Genomic DNA, 4,857 nt, shown 5'->3' on the forward strand with positions numbered 1-4,857 from the left:
CCCCATGGAATCTCCTGAAAGACCGTAGACTCTTGATTTTGGGATCCCAGTCACTTCCTTTAAGCACCTGTGACTTGACCTGACTGGTTCTAAAGCCTTCACAAACCCTGAATTGCGACAGTACTTTAAATGGACTGGATTTCCCCAGATTGCACAGAATCACGTTGTTTATATATATATATATATATATATATATATATATATATATATATATATATATATATATATATATATATATATATATATATATATATATATATTTGTGTTGGGCAGAAATCCAAAAAAAAAGTTTGTTTTGACATAATTTAAGAAGATGTACTATATATTTATGCATATATTTAATAACTATTTGCATATATTTGAGAAAATGTTTATGTATATTTATATAAAATACAAACACACTGGCCCCTTTATTAGGGACATCTGTCCAACCGCTCGTTAACACAATTTTCTAAACTCAATGCATTTAGGCATGTAGACATGGTCAAGACGATCTGCTGCAGGTCAAACCGAGCATCAGAATGGGGAAGAAAGGGGATTTAAGTTTTCACGCACAACCATCTCTAGGGTTTACAGAGAATGGTCCGACAAAGAGGAAATATCCAGTGAGCGGCAGTTCTGTGGGCGCAAATGCCTTGTTGATGCCAGAGGTCAGAGGAGAATGGCCAGACTGGTTCCAGCTGATAGAAAGGCGACAGTAACTCAAATAAGCTACAATCGAGGTCTGCAGAAGAGCATCTCTGAATACACAACACGTCCAACCTTGAGGCGGATGGGCTACAGCAGCAGAAGACCACACCGGGTGTCACTCCTGTCAGCCAAGAACAGGAAACTGAGGCTACTTTTCACACATACTCACCAAAACTGGACAATAGAAGATTGGAGAAACGTTGCCTGCTCTGATGAGTCTCCATTTCTGCTGACACATTCTGATAGTCGGGTCAGAATTTGGCTTCAACAACATGAAAGCATGGATACATCCTGCCTAGTATCAACAATTTAGGCTGGTGGTGGTGGTGTAATGGTGTGGGGCATATTTTCTTGGCACACCTGAGTATTGCTGCTGACCATGTCCATCCCTTTATGACTACAGTGTACTCATCTTCTGATGGCTACTTCCAGCAGGATAACACACCATGTCATAAAGCGTGAATCATCTCAGACTGGTTTCTTAAACATGACAATAAGTTCACTGTACTCAAATGGCCTCCACAGTGCCCAGATTTCAATCCAATAGAGCACCTTTGGAATGTGGCGAAACGGGGGTTTGGCATCATGAATGTGCAGCCGACAAATCTGCAGCAACTGCGTGATGCTATCATGTCAATATGGAGCAAAATCTCTGAGGAATATTTCCAGTAGCTTGTTGAATCTCTGACACGAAGGATTAAAGCAGCTCTGAAGGCAAAAGGGGGTCCAACCCGGAACTAGTACGTTGTACCTAATAAAGTGGCCGGCACACACAAATGTCAAAACAAACATTTATTTTAGATGCAATTATTTTTTTATTCTGGTGTATGGTGTGATTCTGTGTCTGTTCTGTGATTGTTTGTTTGCTTGTATGACGTTCAGAGGGACATGCCCACATGAAGAAATACCATAGTAATTAATAGTGTTTTTGAACCATACTATAGGAAAGTACCTGAATTAATAGGCTATTTTTCAGTAGTTTTAATTGGTATGGCGATGCAACAATTACATTAGCATAAATAACTTACCAAAAATGTTGTTTTCTACAGATTTAGGGCATAATATATCACCACAGTTTCATTCATTCATTTTCCTTCAGCTTAGTCACTTTATTCATCAGGGGTCGACACAGCGGAATGAACCACCGACTATTCCGGCATATGTTTTACACAGCGAATGCCTTTCTAGCTGCAACCCAGTACTGGGAAACACCCATAAACTCTCACGTTCAAACACACACTCTGGCCAGTGTAGTTAATCAACTCCCCTATAGCGCATGTGTTTGGACTGTGGGGGAAACCGGAGGAAACCCACGCCAACACGGGAAGAACATGCAAACTCCACACAGAAATGCCAACCGACCCAGCCGGGACTCGAACCAGCAACAAATATTCCTCACAGATACGTATTAAAGTGCAGATTTAGCTTTTTTTTTTTAAAGTACACGATTAAATGTTGATTAAACAAAAGGAACAGTGCCACAAATGTCCTGCAGGTGGTGCTACAGTCTGTGTTTACATCCGTAATCTGAGGAGATATCACACATTCTCTTAAAGCAGTGGTCTCAAACTAGACTCCAGGTGGGCTGCAGCTCTGCATAGTTGTGCTTCAACCCTAATCAAACACAGCTGATTCAACTAATCAAAGCATTCAAGACTACTGCAGAATATTAAGCGGGTCGAGTTGGAGCTAAACTGTGTAGAGCTGCGGCCCTCCAGGAGTTGAGTTTGAGACCATTGCCTTAAAGGGACAGTTCACCCCAAGATGAAAACGTACATATTTACTCTCCCTCAGGTGGTTATAATATGAGTTCCTTTCTTCTGTTGAACACTGAATAAGATGATTTGAAGAATGCTGAAAACCTGTAACTATTGACTTCCATAGTAGGAAAAACAAATACTATGAAAGTCAATGGTCAGATGTTTCCAATATCTATGGGTGAATTGCGTAAGGTGAATTGGGTAGGCTAAATTGTCCGTAGCGAATGTGTGAATGATTGGGATGTTTCCCGGAGATGGGTTGCAGCTGGAAGGGCATCTGCTGCGTAAAACAAATGCTGATTAAGTTGGCGGTTCATTCCATTGTGGCGACCCTAGATTAATAAAGAGACTAAGCCGAAATTAAAATGAATGTTTTTAGTATTCATTTATAACAATTTAGAATTCAGTGTGTCAGTGTGTGTGATACCGCGGTAAAGTTAGTTTGACATTCATTAGACATTCTTTGCTCCTGTTTATAGTTTAAGCCAAAAATAAGTCAGATAGCCATAAAAATGTGCCCTTTATGTTGCACAAGGCTTAATTTCTCGATTTAAAAAGAATTAACCATACGAATAAATTAAACAGTTCAACCATGTAATTGTACGATAATACCAGGACCACAATGTTCAGAAAAACGTCCTGATTATTGCACAAGCCTCTGTTCTTGGAATTATATCACTTTATTTATTTTATAATTATTTTAAAATAGCTTTTAATGTAAAAATGGTAAAAGTCAATGAGATGTTGACACCATATGTGATAAAAGATTTAAATCAACTGTAAAAATCTATAAATATTATCCTCTACGATGCACAAGCTTTGTTTTTTACTGTTTTGCCTTTGTTGATTTTATATACATTAATAAATCCATATTTTTTAATATATCAAATACACTGCAAACACTTAAATAAATTAAACTCTGACACCGTTTGAGATAAAATATTAAAATCAACTCTAAAAAAAATCTAAATATTATTCTCTATCATGCACAAGCTTTGGTTTTTACAGTTTTGCCTTTGTTGATTTTATATACATTATTAAATCTATATTTTCAGTATACCAGATACACAATAAACAGTTAAACAAATTAAACTCTGACACCATTTCAGATAAAATATTTAAATCAACTCTAAAATTGTCTAAATATTATACTGTATGATGCACAAGCTTTGTTTTTTTTGTTTTTTTACAGTTTTGCCTTTGTTGATTTTATATACATTATTAAATCTGTATTTTCAGTATACCAGATACACAATAAACACTTAAACGAATTAAACTCTGACACCATTTCAGATAAAATATTAAAATCAACTCTAAAATTATTAAAATATTATTCTCTATGATGCACTAGCTTTGTTTTTTACAGTTATGTCTTTGTTGATTTTATATACAGTAATAAATCGATATTTTCAGTATATCGGATACACCATAAACACCTAAATGAATTAAACTCTGACTCTATTTAAGACTAAATATTTAAATCAACTCTGAAAAAATTCTAAATATTATTCTCTATGATGCACTAGTTTTGTGTTTAACAGTTTTGCTTTTGCTGATTTTATTTACAGTAATAAGTTTATATTTTCAGTATATCGGATACAATGTAAACACTTAAACGGATTAAACTCTTAAGATAGAACATTCAAATCAACTCTGAAATTATCTAAATATTATTCTGTATGATGTGCAAGCTCTGTATTTGACTGTTTTGCCTTTGTTGATTTTATATACAGAACTAAATCCATATTTTTATTAAGTCGAATACACTGTAAACACTTACTGTAAATGACTTTAACTCTAACACCATTTGAGATAAAATTATCAAATCAACTCTAAAAAGTGTCTAAATATTATTCTCTATGATGCACAAGCTTTGCTTTTTACAGTTGTGCCTTTGCTGATTTTATATACAGTAATGAATCCATATTTCCAGTCTCTCAGATACACAATAAACACTTAAATGAATTAAACTCTGACACCATTTGAGATTAAATATTCAAATCAACTCTAAAATTGTCTAAATATTATACTGTATGATGCACAACTTTGATTTTTACAGTTATGCTTTAGTTGGTTTTATATACAGTACTTTTCCGCGGTGTGTGTGTGTGTGTGATATCTCTCTCTCTCACACACACACTAGCTTTCATTCACTTTCATTATACATTAAACACAACATAAGAAGACAAATGACGTAATACTGATACATAAAATAACAAAAACAATAATTAACAGTACATTTAACAATCAACATTTGAGGATACAACAATAATTAAACAGAATATTTATTAATCAAAATTTTAAACACAATTTACAATTCAGCGTGTCAGTGTGTGTGATAGCCAGCCTACCTCTCTCTCATTGTCATTCACTCCGCGTTCACGTGCTCTCGTGAACGCGCTTCATT

The sequence above is a fragment of the Danio rerio genome, chromosome 20 (assembly GCF_049306965.1).
Source record: "Danio rerio strain Tuebingen ecotype United States chromosome 20, GRCz12tu, whole genome shotgun sequence".
Classification (NCBI taxonomy): Eukaryota; Metazoa; Chordata; class Actinopteri; order Cypriniformes; family Danionidae; genus Danio; species Danio rerio.